This window comes from Nomascus leucogenys, chromosome 10 (genome assembly GCF_006542625.1).
Source record: "Nomascus leucogenys isolate Asia chromosome 10, Asia_NLE_v1, whole genome shotgun sequence".
In the NCBI taxonomy this organism is placed as follows: domain Eukaryota; kingdom Metazoa; phylum Chordata; class Mammalia; order Primates; family Hylobatidae; genus Nomascus; species Nomascus leucogenys.
In genome coordinates, this window is record NC_044390.1 from 74,533,623 (window position 1) to 74,552,130 (window position 18,508).

The following is an 18,508-nucleotide window of genomic DNA, read 5'->3' on the forward strand; positions in this document are numbered from 1 at the left end:
GATACTATGCACAGGCCTTAACCTGACCCCTGCTTGCCTTTCCAGCATGTTCATCCCACATCCCCATCTCCAAGCTCCTCTATCTTATAGATAAAGCAACTGAAATTGAGTCAGCTGGAGGAATGTGCCCAACGTCACACAGCCAGGAAGTGATGGAGCCGGACCCTGGAGCTCAGGTGTCTGGGCTGTGGGACCCGGCACTTTCTCTTCCCTGGAGAGAGGGATGGCCCCATAACTCAGCATCCTGCGCTTTCCCTAGCCCAGTGCCTTCCATTCATGCTCAGTAAATACTTGTGGGGTAACTGAATGCACAGCCCAGCAAATAAAATCAGACAGGATCAGTGCTGGAGTGGAGTCTGCGCAGACAGCTCAGGACACGTGGGAGGCGGAGAGGACTTTCCGGTGGAATTGTTAGTGTGTGTCCTGGGCAGAGGCCTGGGTGAGCCCTCCCAGAGTGAGCCCACCGAGTCTCCATGGTGGGAGGGCTCTGGGATCATCAGCCCAGTTGCCTGCAGAGGGAGTGGTCAGGGAAGGGGGCTGGGGGCAGCCGCAGCCTCCCCTTCGTCTGCCTCGGTGCCCCGTACCCTCCTGCCTGGTCAGAGCACTTCTTTGTTCTCCCCTCTGCTCTGTTTTCCAAATCGGAGGCTTTGAGGTCTGCTGGGTCCTTTCCTTTTTCTACTTCCTACATCTTACAGCCCCTGCCTGACTTCGCAACAGGCACAGTTCCGGCTTCAGAACTGCCCTAGTTGTCTAACCTACATTTCCCATTTCCTGCTGGGCAGGATCTCGCACCTGCCCTTCGAGGCTGGGTTTGAGGCCGGCTCACTCCTCTCTCCCCATGTCCCCCTCCCAGGCTGGGACCCTCCCACACCAAGTTCAAAGTTGGCTTTTCAAATCGTTGCACTTTGGGGCCAGGGGAGGCCCTTTTCCTGAGTGCTTTCATCCTTCCTGGACTTTTCAAAGTGAGCTCCATAGCCCCACCCAACCCGCTGGGACCAGGATTCTTGGCTGTCCTGCTGAAAGTGATGCTTTATATACGTAAAGTGAACCCCAGGGGAGAATTTGCTTTCTGGGCCCGAGCAGAGGAAGATGGCTTCAAGCTAGTGGCTTCTCTGTTTATGGGCCCTGAATCTTCTCATATTTTTTCCTACAGGCACCACCCAGCTGAAACATTGAGGAACAGCCTTTGAGGAAGCCTGTGTTGGTAGGGACATCTGAGAGTGTTGATGAATGCCAACGGCTCTGATGGAAAAAATAAGCTAATCGAAAAACCATTTAGGAGTAGCTTTCCTCTACAGTGAATAATTTCATCTTTCCTCATGCTCTGGTACCCAAACTCACCTGAGATCTTTGACTGTTTTCTCTTGGGCCCTGAATGAATGCTTTGCGATGGAGGAAGTAGCTGGCTTTGGGAAAAGGTTAAGTCTTTTTGGCCTCCTCTGGTCACGCAACACACAGAGAAAACATTTAGCAAGCAGATTCCTGGACTGAGGAACCTCTCTGAAATGGAAACACTAAGGTGTTAAGTGTTAGGGGTTCCCTTTAAAATAACAGTAGTGGCTGGGTGCTGTGGCTCACGTCTGTAATCCCAGCACTTTGGGAAGCTGAGGTGGGAGGATCACTTGAGCCCAGAAGTTTGAGACCAGCCTGGGCAACATGGCCTGGCCTTGTTTCTACTAAAAATACAAAACATTAGCCAGGTGTGGCGACATGTGCCTGTGATCCTGGCTACCCAGGAGGCTGAGGTGGGAGGATCATCTTAGCCTGGGAGATCAAGGCTGCAGTGAGCCAAGATTGTGCCACTGCACTCTAGCTTGAAGGACCAGAGTGAGACCTGGTCTCAGAAATCATCATCATCATCATCATAAGTAAAAATAAATAAAATGATAGCAGAAACAACAGCAACAAAACCAAAGCCCTCTCCTCCCTGTAGGCCACTGGGGCACCTCCAGGGGAGAAGACCAGGGGCCTGGTGCCCTTCTATCTCTCACTGGCTGCGGAGCCCTTAGCAGGTAGCTCGAAGTCTCTGGGCTTAGGTTCCTGGTCTGTAGCACAGTGATGTTCGTTACTTAGCTGCTGGAGGCGAGACCTGGGCCAGATGGTCTCTGAGGTTCCTTACCACTTGGTTTCTGTGATCCCCTCCCTTCCACCTCCACTGCCCTCTTCCCAGGTGGACAATTGTTCTTTAGGGACTTCTCTTCCTGCCCTTGGAATCCTATACCCTTCAGCGGTGTCTCCTATTCAAACCTGCAGAGGTTTCCCTCCCATCACTTTGGGAGTCGAATCCAGGGTTCCTGCCTCGACTGAGGCTGTGTACCATCCTGCCTGGCCTGGGCTGCTTTTCCAGCCCACTTCCCCGTGCACCATCTCTTATTTGTCACTCTCCAGGCCCAGGGCCCTTTTTGCTATTCCTTGAATAAGACCAGCAACTCTCAGCTTCAGCTTTTGCCCTTGCGGTTCCTTCTACCAGGATGGTGTCCCCTAGACAACCCCATGGCCCCCGTCCTCACTTCTGTCTGGTATCTGCTCCCCTCCTCGAAGATGCCCTCCTCTCCCTCCCTCACCACCCTGCGCCCCAGCCATCCCCTTCTGTCATCTCATCTGGCCATATTTTCCTTCACAGGGTGTGTGTTACAAACATGTTTGCTTCTTTTGTTTCACTCAACTCCAGGAGGGCCAGGCTTTCTCTGTTTTGTCCCCACTGAGTCTCTGGTCCCCAGAACTCTTCCCAGCACATAATTGTAGGCCTTGAGTATATATTTGATGAATGGATGAATGAATGAATTTGCATTTATGCTGCAAACTCCTTGCGCCATGTCTCTGGAACAGGTTGATTTCCCTGGGCTCAAGTTCCTTAACTGAACAATGGGCTTATATTCACCCTAACACCTCACAGTGTTGTGTCTGGCTGCAGTTCAGAAGGAAAGCAGACCTGCAGCCATCTATCCACCTTCCAGCAGAACAGATTCTCAGGCGCCTTGCAGCCCTGACATTGCACGATGCTGTGATTCATCTGTGACCCTTAAAAGACCTGCCCTTAACTCCCGGGTTGCAATACAGCAGTATAGGTTCTCAGCACCGAGAAACAAATACTACTGCTATGGCCCAGAGCAAACAATTTTCTCCTTCATTCTGAGTTATGTAATAATGATCAGAGCTGCCTTTTATTGAGTGATTACTATATGCCAGGTACACATGCTGTTTTATTCAACCCTACAACCCTCGCGCTTGAATGTGCGAGGTGCTCTCAGCAGCCCTGTTGTTCAGGTGAGGGGCCCAGAGGTATAAGGGGCAGATTCTCCATTTGAGCCCGGGCCCGTCTGAGTCCAGAGCCCGACATCTCACCCCTGCTGTGTGTTTTTCTGCTTTTCAACGAAGAAAAAGAGTCAGTGGCTACTACCTGGACTGTCTTGGACATGGAGATGCACTGCTCAGATACCCCTTCAGGACTGAAGGGCCTCCCCCACAGCTGAGGGGAGTGCTGCTGGCACAGCTCTCAGCTTTCAGTCCCCTTTGGAAGTTGACCTTGTTTGAGAGAGCTTCTGGGCCAAAGTCTCACCCCTCTCCCTAGGCAGCCCGTGTCCAGGAACTGATTGATGTAGGGGTATAAAAGCCCAGCCCCCATGCACCAATTTAGGACAGCGCTGAAGCATCATCCTAGCTTGCTAACACCCACTAGAATGGCCTGAGGCCTCTGTTGAGACTGCATCACAGTCTTACTTCTCCCTCTGTCCAGTTTTGCTTCTCACCCTTCCCTGCCACTGGGGTTGAGCCCAAGAAGACTTCCTTGAGAGAGAGAGAGAGCAAGAGTGTGTGTGTGGTGTGTGTGTGTGTGTGTGTGTGTGTCCCATGTATACTCCTTTTATGCTCATCTCTATCTCCTTATTTGCTTCTTGGGGACCCCAACTTGCCTCAGGGACATCTCCCCTGGATCCCTGTGGGTCTTAGAGGGCCCCATGTGCTGGAGATGACCATGTGCTTGGAGGTGACTGTCAGTCTAGCTCCTCATTGTGGTTCTGAGTTGTGATGTTTTCTGGTTAGACGAATAACTCTTTGCTGAGCTACTGTAAACACACACCATGGTCATTTCTGGCAAATGCCTGTTGAAGATGGATGGTTTGGGAATGAGAAAGGCAGAAATGGGACTACCATTGCACACAGCTCACACAGCCAAGAGGAAGACCTTGTTTTGGGAAGGCAGTGGGATGTGGCCAAATGTAATAAAGGCAGTAGGATGTGGCCAAATAATGTTTAAGTCTGGTTGCTTCAATGACAGCCCCATTCTGGACTTGTTTTAATCCCCTCGTAGTTTCCAGAAGGACCACAACACACACTTGATGCTCAAGAAGTGTGGGAAGAAGATAAGTGAATCATCTGGTAGGGAAGTAAAAGGGAACCAAGCAAAGCGAAAAAGTGGGGAACATAATCTCATTATAGACTTCGGGAGACCAAGTCATGTGTAAATTTCACAAACACCGGTGGAGTGCTCCCTTTGTGCAAAGCCAATGCCAAGGGCTGGAATATTAGATGATTCAGCTGTGGTCCCTGTCCAGAAAACACTTGTGACTCAACCTTGGGCATGTCCCTTACCCACTTTCTTTGGCTTGGCTATAGGCAGACATGGTCTCTTAACCTCAAGTCACTTAAATATTGGGGGATGATGGGTTTGCTTCCTCCTGGCATCTTCCCTGCTCATCCCCTTACTTTGCACATCATTTGGCAATGACTGCACCACTGCCACCACAAATTGCTATTAATTATTGAGCACTCACCATATGCCAGGACCTGCGCTTAAAGCAATTTATGTACACTATGGTATTTCATCCTTATAACAACTCTATAAGGCAGATACTCTCCTATTTTATAGACGAGGATCTGAGGCTCTGGGAGCATAGGTAATTTGTCCAAGGTCTTATAGCAAGTAAGTAGGGGAGCTAGGACTGTCCAACAATGCGCCCCATCCTCTTAGTCCCCCTCTACCTGGAGAAGCCCACCTGTTCATATTTTTGGCTCTCACCTTGTCCCCTTACAGGCCCTCATTCCCCTTGAGCTGTCTGGTCCTGCCTCCACACACTGGCTCGCCTTCCCTGTTTCCCTTATCACAACACGTCCTGACTGTTCATGCCCAAACCTACAGCTGTGCTGGCTACCTCTGCCTTTGGGACTAAGAATGGATCTTCTGTCACTTGTGAAAATGTCCCCTGATGGGTGTTTGGCTGCATGCCATGCCCTGTGGACAAGCATTGGGGTTCCCTAAGAGGCTGTAAAATAGGAGTCACTGGGATTCTGCCTGCATCTGATGTGAAAGCCACGCCTGCTTTTGTAGCACAGAGTAACAGATGGTGCCAGAAGGAATTTAAGAAGCCTGATTTTTGCTCACAGCAGCAGGCAGTGTGGGGTAGTGGTTAAGCACCAGAGCCATCAAAGTTGACATCCTGAACTTACCATGTACCTGCTGAATGACCTTAGGCAATTTACTGAACCTCTCTGAGCCTCCCTTTGCCCTTCTATATAAATGGGATAATAGTAAACTCCCATAGGATTGCTGGAAAAGTAGGTGAGACATTGCATTTAAAGCACTCATTGCTCCATCTGGTGCAGAGTAAGGGCTCCATAAATGGTTCTGGTTGTTGGCATTGCTCTTGGTGTTAGTAGACCAGTTGATAGGGTTTGTCTGTGTCCCCACCTAAATCTCATCTTGAATTGTAGCTCCCATAATCCCCACGTGTCATGGGAGATACCTGGTGGGAGGTAATTGAATCATGGGGGTGGGTTTTTCCCATGCTGTTCTTGTGATAGAGAAGAAGTCTCACGAGATCTGATGGTTTTATAAAGGGCAGTTTCCCTGCACACACTCTCTTGCCTGCCGCCATGCAAGACGTGCCTTTGCTCCTCCTTCACCTTCCGCCATGATTGTGAGGCCTCCCTAGCCATGTGGAACTGTGAATCCATTAAACCTCCTTTTCTTTATAAATTACCCAGTCTCAGGTATTTCTTCATAGCAGTATGAAAATGGACCAATACACCAGCCACAAATTGAATATCCTCCACATCCCATCCTCTCTCATTTCTTTTCTTCCTTCCTCAATATTAATCATTACCCACTGCCAGCAAAGCCTAGTGCTGGGACAGTTGGAAACAGAGAGATGACAAAGACTGACTCAGGCTTGAGGAGCTTACAGAGCCCTCCAGAAGAACAAGGGTCAGTTGGACAAGCTGCCTGGAAGCCTTAGCTTTGAATCTTGGCTCCACTCCTTGCTCCATGTCTCTGGAACAGGTTGATTTATCTGGGCTCAAGTTCCTTAACTGAACAATGGGCTTATATTCACCCTAACACCTCACAGTGTTGTGTCTGGCTGCAGTTCAGAAGGAAAGCAGATCTGCAGCCATCTATCCACCTTCCAGCAGAACAGATTCTCAGGCCCCTTGCAGCCCTGACATTGCACGATGCTGTGATTCATCTGTGACCCTTAAAAGACCTGCCCTTAACTCCCGGGGTGCAGTACAGCAGTAAAGGTTCTCAGCACCAGCAAATGTGTCCTGAACTGAGCACTGGTAAACAGACCCAGTATTTATGAATGGGTGTCACTGGCCTGCTGCTTTGCATTTTATCACCAAAGATTATGGAAGATTGGGAGCTCTTATTTCAGAGCATGCTTTATGGTTTTCATTACTCTCCTGAATCTCTGTATAATTTGCTGGGATTAGGGATGGAGTGCCTTTGTTTCTTTGTTTGCATTCTTTTCCTTCCATGTAAACCAGTAAAAATCAATAAAAAGCCAGCAGATGAAAGCCCCGCCCACACCAGAACTTGGTTGCATGTCCCAACATGACTGAGTTGGCCCCTTCTTGGTCAGGGAACAGGCTGAGTGAGCCTGAACCTAGGTTTTTGTTTCTTTGTGGTCTCAAGGAGGACCATGCCCTGTATTTACAGATGGGGAAACTGACACCAAGAATTAGGAAATGATCTGTCTAAGGCTGATTTACCTAGCATCTACTGAACCCCATGCTGAGTCATTTGACAAATTATTTCGGGGTGCCTGCTGAGTGTAATTAGCAAGGATCAGGGAATGGCTTTGTTTCTTTGTCTGCATTTTTCTTTTTAACCCTGAGCTGAGCTGCCATTCTGTCACAATAGTCTCCAAAACAGGGTACATGCGTGAATGTGCACGAAAGGGCAAGAAGAATGTTCTAGAACTTTTTTTCTCATCCTTTTAGTATTTATATACTTCATGTATATTTTATAATGAGCTATATGATATAGTAGTACAGCAGTATATTATATACAATGTTATATATGCTATGTATACGTCTCTAATATTATACTATATATTCAGTTATAGGTTTGGTATAATCTATAATTAAATATATAGTCACATATCAGAGAGGTATATATAAGAATGATAGGGATGTGTGATCAAAACTGTTCGGAGACCACCGGTTTAATGAATGCATAGCTGTTCCTGACCATTCTGTCTACAGTACCCACCCCGCATCATTACTCTCTTTTCCTCTATCCTGCCTTTGTCTTCATCATTCTCCCTGATACTGTATTGCATTTTTGTTTATGGTCTGTTTCCTCGACTAGAAAGGTAGCTCTGCATAGGTGGAGACTTGGGTTTGCCCACTACTGTCTCCCCAGCACCTAGAAGTGCAGGCTGGGCACTCAGGGGCATGTGCTAAGTACTTGCTGAAACAAATGAATGGGTGTGGAGCCTCTGCAGACAGGTGAACACACATGCCCCACAAGAGTGGGCTCTGTAATGGGTTAGGGCAAGTGCAGAGTAATCTAGGGATGCCAAGCGGGCATCTGATCCAGCCTGAGGTATGCAAAGGGGCTTCCTAATGAAGGGCTGCCTACACTGGCACCCAAAGGCTGAGGAAGGAGTTGGCCAAGAAAGAGGAGAGCTCCAGGTAGGAACAGCAAGGGCAGATGGCAAGAGACTAGGGAGGGCAGCGTCTTCCTCAGGGCTGGGCTGTGTCAGGGAATTAATGGCAATGGATGAGGCTGGAAAGGAGATTAGATCTGTTCATCAAACGCTTCCACATGGTCTTCAGGAGCTGGGGCTGTATCCTAAGGGCAGGGGGAACTATTCCGACTGCAGCATGGTGGTGGTGTGTGGCGCATGGACTAAGACGCCAGACCTCTGGATTTGCATCCTGGCTGTGTTATTCGTCAGCTGTGTGACTTTGCAGTTATTTAACCTCTCCGGCCTCAGCTCCCTCAGCTGTCAAATGGGGATGATAATAGGATCAGCCTCAGCAGGGCATTGGGAGGATTAAATGAGCTAATTCATGTAAATCGCAGAGATAGCTCTTGGCATGTAATAACTACTCTATATGTGCAATTTATTATAATTCATTCAACAAATGTTTATTGAGCCCCCTATGGTCTCCAGGCTGGAGATACAGTTGTGACCAAATCATACCTAAACCATGGAGCTTGCATTCTAATTAGGGCAGAAGAAAACAATAAATGAAGAAATAAATTAACAAGAACAAATCAGCCAGCAATAAGACCAAGAAGAGAATTAGAGTGGGGATGTATAAAGGTGATGGGACTCCCTCAGGTTGGGCATTCCATAAGGGCCCCCTGGAGGAGGCGACTTACTAGGAATGAGTTTGGATGCTTTCGAAAGCCTGCAAGAATAAGTGTGTTTGCCATATAGTGGGCCCAGGGGAGGGAGGCTTTAGGAGAGATGGGCCAGGACCTGGCACACAGGGCTTGTCTGTCAAGGGAAGGGGTTTTGGTGCAAAGCCACTAGAGGTTTCTACGTGTGGTGGGATTTTTTTTAAAAGATCCTTTTTAAAAGATCCTTTTAAAAAGGTCTCCTTTTTAAAAGATCCTCTTTGTAGCAATTGTGAATGGGAGTTTACTCTTGATTTTGCTCTCTGTTTGTCTATTATTGGTGTATAGGAATGCTTGTGATTTTTGCACATTTATTTTGTATCCTGAGACTTTGCTGAACTTGCTTATCAGCTTAAGGAGATTTTGGGCTGAGATGATAGAGTTCAGCCATAAAAAAGGATGAGTTCATGTCCTTTGCAGGGACATGGATGAAGCTGGAAACCATCATTCTCAGCAAACTAACGAACAGAAAACCAAACACTGCATGTCCTCACTCATAAGTGGGAGTTGAACAATGAGAACGCATGGATACAGGGAGGGGAACATCACACACCGGGGCCTGTTTGGGGGGTAGAGGGCTAGGGGAGGGATAGCATTAGGAGAGATACCTAATGTAGATGATGGGTTGATGGGTGCAGCAAACCACCATGGCACGTGTATACCTATGTAGCAAACCTGCATGTTCTACACATGTACCCTAGAACTTAAAGTATAATAATTAAAAAAAAAAAAAAATCCTTGTAGCTGCTGCCTGGACTCATTGCAGGGTAGGAGGGTCCTTGACATGAAGAAGAAAATGGGCTTGTCGGTGCCCCTGCTGTGTCCCCTCACCTCCTCAATGGCACCTTCGCCCTTCATTGCTTCTAGTTCCCTTACATTCTCCCTGACCCCACGTCAAGGCCCACTCTGAGGATCATTCCAGCTAAGAGCCAAATGACTGCAGCGGCTTACTTTGCAGCTCTTTGTTTTGGGGCAAGATTGGCCAGCCAGTGAGTACCACATTTAGGGTGCAGACCCACTCCAGAAGCCAGGCCTATAGGCCTTACCCATTTGCCCTGCATGCATGGCTGGCCAGAGACCACTCGGTGCCTTCCACCCACAGTCCTGCCTTTAGTGTTTGCCTCTGTTGTCTGCCTGTGTGCCGCATTTTGAGAGGTAGCCTGGTGTAGAGGTGAAGCCAGAAGGTCCCAGAGACAGGCTGCCTGGGGTGGAATCCTGCTTCCACTCCTTGCCAGCCAGGTGACCCTGGGTAGATTCCTTAACCTCTCTAGATTCTGGTTTTCTCTTCTGTAAAATGAGGATAACCATAGCAACTATCTTACAGAGTTCTAAGTGAGTTAACATTTATAAAGCCCTTAAATAGAGTCCAGCACACAGTAAGTGGTCAATAAGTGTTCGCAGTTATTATCAGTGTTGCTTTCCTGCCTATTCAAGGGGACAGGCGCCTGTTCTCTGCCTACCTTTCAGAGATGGCTGCAGGATTAATGAGATAATGATTGTCGACTGTTTGGAGCTTTGCAGAACAAAGGCACTGCATAAATACACATGATTATTATTGTCATCTTTATGCTTTGCCTGGGTGGGCCTATTGTGGTTGGCTGATTTATGGAAATGGTGTGTCCCCAGGTGAACTGAATTAGCGATAAGCAAATTGCAGACAGTTCAGATAATCACAGGGTCTTCCATCTGCTCAGGGCCTTTCATTGTGAAAGCTTCCAGGGGGCTGTGTAAGATAGAACAGCAAGAGAGCACCCATCCAAGCATGGCTCCAAGTGCCCAGGTGTGCAGGCATCCACCTATCCATCCACCCAGTAATGAGCATCAGGCCCAGGTGTGCTGAGCATGCTGGGCTCCAGACCCACACACCTGCAGTCTCTATGGGAGTGAGGAAACAAGTGTGCTCCTTGCAAAAATGGCAGTAGCTGAGAACTCACATGTCTGGGACATTTGCTGAGCACCAAGTCATGTTCCAAAGATTTCCTATGTATTGATGTGTGTGATTCTCAACATCCAGGGGGGTAGAAACCAATTTTACAAATAAGGAAGCAGAAAAGACCTGCTTAGGGCCATGTAGCTAGGAGGGGGTGTGGCTGGGGTTCCAACTCAAGCAGCCTGGCTCCACAGCCAACAATGTCCTTAACCAGCATGTGACCATTTCTAACGAGGAGCAAGAAGCCTCCTCAAATGTCAGCAGAAGGAAAAATAGGTTAACTGAGAGAGCCAGTGTCACTGGCCCAGAATGGAGACCCTGGTTGGGTTTCTTTGTTCCCTAAGTGCATCTTGGCAGGTGTCATAGGTTGAGTTTCCTGGAAAAGAGACTCTAAGAGGTGCCTGAAGGAAACTTATTGGGGATTGTCCTTGGGGTTAACTCAGGGATGCAGAACTGGACAGAGAGAGAAGTTGAGCTGTGATATACTCACAACAGAGGCCTCAGTTCCATCCCCTGGGAATAGCTCTCCAGAGTTGTCCCCAGTCCAGACAAGGGGGTCAGGTCTTTGTACTCCCACACCGACTAGTCATTGGATACAGCTGCCCCAGGAGCGGGTGTGACCTTGAGAGACGCCTTCCTTAGGCTGAGCAGTTCCTGGGAAGAGACTCAGCAGGAGGCCCTTGAACCTGCTGGCAAGGCTTTCAAGGAAGCCCTACAGCCTCCACTGCAGGAGCCATTGCTGACTGAGCCATTTTATAAAGATCACTCTGGAATCAGGGGTTATAACCAGAAACCAAGGCAATAGCTTGGACTTTCTGGCATTCTCAGCCCCGCCACACCACGTCATGTAGCTTTTTCTTCTGCGTATCTGTTGATTGCTTGCACTTCTGCCCGTCCTCATAGTAGGGCTTAGTTCAGCACTTCTCCCTGGACTGGATTTAGACTCTGATGCCCACTCACTGAGCAATGAAAATAAGCCCGATCTAGCGTCTTCTTTCCTCGAAGGCAGCCATTCATCATTCTTTTTATTGTCTCCTCATCCCACATTTAAGTATTGAGTAAGTGACAGGTGCTGGGGAGGCAGCAGTGAGAAGACAGACACAAACAGGCTCTGTCCTCATGGAGTTTGCCTTCTTGTGGGCTGGACATAGACAAGTCAACACTTGGAATACTTTCCAGCAGTGATGAGTGCTGCGATGAAAATAAAGCAAGGTGTTGGGATCTGCTCTAAGCAGGCAATGCAAAGATGTGTAAGTCAACACACCCAAGGGTGACAAACTGCTGACTTACATACCTTTGCATTGCCTGCTGAGAGCAGTGCCTGGTGTGGTCTCCCATTACATGACAAATATTAGTTATTTGATTGTAATTGATGACAGGCTGACTTAACTGGCATCGTCAGGGTTGGGGGTGGCCTGTCCTTACTTCCTGCTGGCTGGGGTGAGGTTCCGAGAAACCTTCCCGAGGTGTGGTGCTTGCTGACTCAGCAGTGCTCTGCCTGGCAGGGCTGAGATGTTCCTTGGAAAAGCTCCCACCTAGGTCCTTGCCCAGGCCCCCTGGAGCTGCCAATCACAGCAGCTCTGCCAGTATGATGGCTTATGGGGCCCAACAGCTACGTGCACCCCCCCAAGCCCTGACTCAAGTTGGGCAATCTTATGAGAATGGGCGTTCTCTGGCATTTCCTGCTCCTCGCTGGCCTGGAAGACCATGTGAGAACAGCCCTGCCCCCAACCTCCTGCCATCCTCACCGACGTGCCCATCCTGGCCTGAGCCAGGACCACAGCAGGCCTGGGAAAGGGAACCCTGGAACTTCGAGGATTCTGTGGAGTTGCACAAAACCAGGGTTTGAGTGAGAAGTCTGAGTTCTGCTCCAGCTCCTGTTGTGTGACCTTGACCCAGGGTTCTCTGGGTTTTAGTTCCTCATCTGTGAAAATGAGGCCTTACTGGACTTACCTTATTTCCATCCCTCACAGCTGTTCTCTCCTGCCTCAGGGCCTTTGCACTGGCACTTACCTCTGCTGGAATACTCTTCCCCACCTCTCTACCTTTTACCTAGTAGACTCCATTCCTCCTTCAGGCCTCAATCAATCATCCTACCTGCCTAACGAGGCTAGTTCATGGTTTCCACTCTGATAGGACTACAGAAGATTACATTCTTCTCCCTTGTCATGAATCAGTTGTCAGTTGATATTTGCTTGTGGGATTCTTGACAAATAACCATCCTTACATACCCCAGCGAGGGCAGACATCTTGCTGTCTTGTCTGTAGCTGTATCCCCAGTGCATAGCACAGAGCTTGGTGTATAGTATATGCTCAAAAATTTTTGTTACAGAATGACTCTTCAAATGAGATTACGTAGATAAAGGCCCTTTATAAATGTAAAGCAGTCAACAGAAGGGAGGTGTTTTATTACCAGTGAGATAATGACATTGGCCTGGAGGAAGCATCTCAGGATCTGTAGGGATTTTGTGTGACTTTTCTAGAGTTAAAAGAGTATCTGCTCCCCATTCTGTCCTGAGTCAGCCTGTGCCTAGTGAGCCCACAGCCCTGACTGATCATTCCATTGGCCTTTGTTATAGAGCACACCAGGGTGGGTGTCCCTGAGCGGCTGGCTGCTTGGTCTTGTTCAGCCTTTCTGTGTTACATCCTTTTCTTGCAGCTGCCACACATAGCTTTCTAATTATGTCATGTCATGGTGATGTCCTTGATAGGTCACAGCGGCCTGGGCTTCCCTGGGTGGGAGGCTGAGAAGTCGAAGGAAATGGAAAGTGTGTGTGTGTGTGTGTGTGTGTGTGTGCACGCTTGCAAGAAGATGGTGTGGATCAGACAGTCAGCTACATTCTTTTTTTTTTTTTTTTTTTTTTTGACAGAGTTTCTCTCTTGTTGCCCAAGCTAGAGTGCAGTGGTGTGATCTCGGCTCACCGCAACCTCCACCTGCTGGGTTCAAGTGATTCTCCTACCTCGGCCTCCTGAGTAGCTGGGATTACAGGCGCCTGCCACCATGCCCAGCTAATTTTTGTATTTTTAGTAGAGACAGGGTTTCACCATGTTGCCCAAGCTGGTCTCGAACTCCTGACCTCAGGTGATCCGCCTGCCTCAGCCTCCCAAAGTGCTGGGATTACAGGCATGAGCCACTGTGCCTGGCCAAGTCAGCTGTGGTCTAAATCCACTTTAAACATTCTCCCCCCACCTTTGAGCCTGCTCCTGCAGGTAAGTCTCTTTTGCCCTTCTTGGTTGTAGGCAATAGGTGTCCTTGATCAGCCTATACCTAAGTCAGTGAATTTTTGTTGATGGACTACTATGTGTCAAATGCTGAGCTAGGTGCTGAGGGCCCAGCAGTGTCAATCAAGGCAAAGTCTTTGCCAGCTTGTAGATGACTGTTCAGTGGGGAAGACAGATGTTAAACAAATCACCAGATGTAATATTGATACGGTAACAAGTGTTCCAGGTACTGCAAAGAAGAGGGGCAGAGTAGGTGTCTCATTTTTGAGTTTATTCATTCATTTGTTGGACAGTATCTTAAAGCAACTGCTCTGTGCCAGGCGGCATGCTAGGTTAAGTACGTCTCGTCCCTGGGACCTTCCTAGACCACCAGGCCATAGCAGTGACTCCTTCCTCAGAACAGCCCAGGACGCCTGCCCCTGCCATCTGGGACTTGGTAGTTTTTGACTTGTGCAATTAGTTCAAATTTAGCACCAATATAAATGCACGTCTCATACAGGAGCTTTGTTGACTTTTTCGTGAGATTGGTCCTTATTCCACCAAATAGTTAAGACTCCTCCTCCTCATCTTCCTCTTTCCCCTCCTCCTACTCCTCTCCTTCTCTTTTCTTCTCCTCCTCTTCTTCTTTTTTTTTTGAGATAGAGTCTCACTCTGTTGCCCAGGCTGGAGTGCAGTGGCACAATCTTGGCTCGCTGCAACCTCTGCCTCTCAGGTTCAAGTGATTCTCCTGCCTCAGCTTTCCGAGTAGCTGGGATTATAGGCTCCCGCCACCACGCCTGCTAATTTTTGTATTTTTAGTAGAGACGAGGTTTCACCATGTTGCCCAGGCTAGCCTCGAACTCCTGATCTCAGGTGATCTGCCCACCTCAGACTCCCAAAGTGCTGGGATTACAGGCATGAGCTGCAGCACCTGACTCTTCTTCTTTCTTTCTCCCTTCTCCGCCTTCTCTTTCCTTCTCCTTCTCCTCCTTCCTTCTCCTCCTTTTCTTTTTCCTTCTCCTCTTCCCACTTCTTCCTTCTACTCTTTATTATCTGCCTCCTCCTTCTTTTCCTCTCCTCTCTTTCTCCCTGCTTCCTTCTCCTTCTCTTTCTACCATTTTCTCCTCCTCCTCCCCCTCCTTTTCCTCCCCTTCTCCTCATCTTCTTCTCCCCTCTTCCTCCTCCTTCTTTCCTTCCTCCTCTTCATCTTCCTTTTCCTCCTCATTCCCCTCCTACTCCCACGCTTTCTTCTTCCCTCTTCCTCTCTCTCCCTCTCCCCTCTTCCCCTCCTGCTGGAGGTCTGGGCCAGCCATCCTGGAGCCCTTAAAGGCCCATGCAGGGGCCTGGCAAGTGGCATCTGCACAGCACCAGCAGGTCTCTGCTGGGTCTTCCTTGCTTCCCTGCCCTTTGTATTCTGAATTGACCTAGGGCTCTGCTAATAGATGTAAAGGGTTTGCACAGTGTCTTATACATAGGAAATGCTCAAAGACGAATAATGAACGTGGTCAAGTTAGTAATGATGGTGATGGTTATCAGGGGCCAGGGTTTCCTCTTCAACTCTTCCATGGATACATTAATTTAACAAAGATCAAATGAGTTTGCTCAGATTTTGTGTTCTCTATTCCTCAGAAGAAAAGCATCAAGTTTACATTTTTCCTTTTGGAGTGAACCAACATTAAAAATCAGAGTTCAACTTTTTAATTTCCTTTTTCAAAGAAACAGATATGAGTTGCAGGTGGGTGTTAACCTGTGGTAATTCGGACTGCACCTCTGTACTACGAAGATCACAAGCTTATTTTGAATACTTGACTTTGGAAAATGGAGCCAGAGGCTATGAGATTCACCTCAACAAATTTGCCACAATGTTTGAGAAATTTTAGAAGATTAAACAAAAACCCTTTAAAGAAGCAATGTGACTCAAGCTGTAACCACTTACTTCCTCTAGTCTCTCCCCCATAATAGCTAAACATTTTTAATGCTTATGTACTAGGCCTATTGCATGCTTTATCTAATTTAAGCTCACTATCATCTTAGTTTACAGGTAGGAAAACTGAGGTATAAGCAGGAATACTCCCCAAGGATCATAAATGATAGAGCTTATAAATGATAGAGCCAGACAGTCTGACACCTGAGCCTACACACTTCCCCACAGTGACATTCTGCCGCCCAACAGGAGGTTCTGAAACTGGCATGGGCAACTCAAATTTCTGGATTTGGCCTCCTCCAGCACTCCTGTCCAGAATGACTATTTTGGTTATTAATTTCTGTGAAACTAACCCAAACATAGTAACTTAAAACAACAACCATCTTATCCCACAAATTCTGAGTGTTGACTGAGCTCAGCTGGGTGGTTCTTCTGCTCCAACAATGTCAGCTGGGACTACAGATAGCTGGGGGGCTCTACTGGACTGGGACATCTAGGATGACTCCCTGACATGTCTGGTGCCTTGGTGGAAGATGGTTGCAAGTGTGAGGTCAGGTGGGATGCTGGGGCATGTGCATGTGTGTGTGTGTGTATGTATCTGTCTGTCCATTCTCCTTCTTTGATGGAGAACCACTTCCTCTTCCCAAAGCCTTTCCATGATGTCTTTCCATGTGTTCTCTCTGCATGGTCTTTCAGCACAAAAATTGGACTTCTTAAATGGTATTCAGGGCTTCCAAAAGCTCAAAAGCAGAAGCTGCCATGCCTGATTCTCTGGCCAAAGTTCTGTCTAGATTTCAGTGTGGGAGGAGACTAAACAAGGGCATGGCACTGAGAGGGGAGGTCCATTTGGGATCCTCTTCGGAGATCAGCTACCACAGTGAGACTTCTCCTTCCACACAGCTCATAGGCAATGAACCTATGTGACTTTTTTAAAAAGTACCTACTGTGCAGTTTACCTATAGTGTATCTTATTGTATTTAATGCTCCCACCAATCCTAGGAGGTAGATATTATTATCTTCCTTTTATGGATGACAGAATAGCCTTAGATGCTTAATAACTTGCCCAAGGCCACCTAGCTTATGAGTGAGGGAGCCTGGATTCTGACAGGTTAGCCTGATTCCAAAGCCTGTGCTGTTTCCTCTATGACATCCCCTCTTCGGGGAAGGTGGTACACATTTGTGTCTGCTTGCCACTTTCAATCAACTCTTATTAAACAAGCCAACAAATACTCACTGAATTATGAGGATGTACCAGGTTCCAGGAAGAGGTAGGAGGCAGTGTCAGTACTGGTTTCTGCCCTCTGAGAACTTGATTGCAGGGATAAGACAGGTAAACAGGAAAAGATAAAACCAACAATACTGGTTAGTGCTGACATGGTACTACTGAGGGTGGAGGGAGAGGACACAGACTGATGACCTTGGAGGCTGTTCCTCAGAGAAAGTGGGATTTTAAAAAATGATTGGAAAAAAAGAGATTGGAATTTGGAAAAAGGTCTGAGGAGTGGTGATAGTTTAACTTACATAACACATACCATGGGCTTCACAGGGCTATAAGCACTTTCCATGAATTAATTCATTGAACTAGGCCAGGTGCGGTGGCTCATGCCTGTAATCTCAGCACTTTGGGAGGCCAAAGTGGGTGGATCACCTGAGGTCAGGAGTTCGAGACTAGCCTGGCCAACATGGCAAAACCCCGTCTGTATTACAAAGGCAAAAATTAGCTGGGTGTGGTGGCATGTACCTGTCATCCCAGCTACTTGGGAGGCTGAGGCAGGTGAATCGCTTGAACCTGGGAGATGGAGGTTGCAGTGAGCCAAGATTGCACTGCTGCACTCTAGCCTGGATGACAGAGCGAGACTCCGTCTCAAAAATAAAAATAAAATATTTTATTGAACCCTCAGACAATCCAATGAATTGGGTGCCATCAATATTGCCGCTTTATAGATGAAGAAGCTGGGGCGCAGAGGGGTTAGGTAAGTTGTTTGAGTTCACACAGTGTGTAAAGTGATGGAGCTGAATTTGAATTCCAATTATGTGCATTCTGGCACCACAGTCGGGATCCTAATCATCAGGCCGGACCACCTCTTGTAAGGGAAGCTGATTTAGAAGGGGGGCCTTTTTGGGGAGAGAGTGGGTAAACCAGCTTGGCCAAAACATAGAGCACTTGTAGAGGGAATGAGCATAACAGTGACTAACACTTAAACACATTTGATCCTTCCACCTCCCCATCTACTGTAAGGGAATGATCATCTGAATTCTACAGGTGGAGACCTCAAGACTTAGAGAGGCAAAATGAATTCCCTAAGAGCACACATGTGGACCCCAGACTTTAACCTAGGTCTTCTCTATTTAAGCCACTGTCTTCCTTTCATATAATGAGAAAATAACCTAGTTTGACGGTTTCAGCTGCAGAGGTCCTGAGTGTCAATCTCGTGAATCCCAGTGTGCATGTGGGTAGTGGCTCCTTAGCCAGGCATTCTTACCCAAGGTTCAGGGCTCTGCTTCATAGAGGCCTCCGAGGCTCCTGCAGCTGTGTGTGATGGTGTATGTGTATGTGTGTGTGTGATGGGGTGTGTGCATTTTCTAGGGAGAAGGTGTATAGCATTCACTAGTTTCTCAGGAACACTTGGGACCAACAAAGGGTGCTCAGCTTCTGTAACTGAATTTTCTAACTTCAGATCTGGGTTCTGCTGCTTGTTAGCTGTTCAGTCGAAGGCAAGTTACTTACTATCTCTGAGCACCGGTTTTCTCACCTATAAACAGACTGGCAAAACAACCCTGTGGGCTGTTTGTGAGTGAATGGATGCTGTCCAGCCCTGTGCAG

The 18,508-nt window shown here is 47.9% G+C and overlaps 1 protein-coding gene and 1 non-coding gene across 3 annotated transcripts in view; both read left to right on the plus strand.

Moving 5' to 3' along the window:
• Positions 1 to 18,508, plus strand: part of BTBD11 (BTB domain containing 11) — a 351,128-nt gene that overhangs the window by 55,265 nt on the left and 277,355 nt on the right. The window lies entirely within an intron of this gene.
• Positions 1,176 to 1,255, plus strand: LOC115837134. The gene has a single exon (XR_004032166.1). It is a non-coding gene; the product is annotated as a small nucleolar RNA SNORD74 (small nucleolar RNA).